The sequence below is a fragment of the Orycteropus afer genome, unplaced genomic scaffold, assembly GCF_000298275.1.
Source record: "Orycteropus afer afer isolate SDZICR_OR568_19922 unplaced genomic scaffold, OryAfe1.0 scaffold00901, whole genome shotgun sequence".
Taxonomy (NCBI): domain Eukaryota; kingdom Metazoa; phylum Chordata; class Mammalia; order Tubulidentata; family Orycteropodidae; genus Orycteropus; species Orycteropus afer.
The window spans coordinates 238,060-238,272 of record NW_006922488.1 but is presented as its reverse complement, the minus strand read 5'-3'; positions in this window follow the sequence as shown (position 1 = coordinate 238,272).

Sequence of the window (213 nt, the reverse complement as noted above, 5' to 3'; positions counted from 1 at the left end):
TGCTGAAAACTGGGACCTGGTAGAGGAAGATTAAGAAGAATAATAAAAAGGACAAAAGTATTAATAATATTAGTTGTTTTGAAACTGACAAATACAAGCAAACTAATCACCAGGAAAAAGAAAGCAAAAAAGAAAAAAAGAAAAAAGAAAGAAAAGAATAAGAAAAAAAAAAACAAAGAAAAAGAAAACAATCTGTGGAAGGCTGGGTAGGGC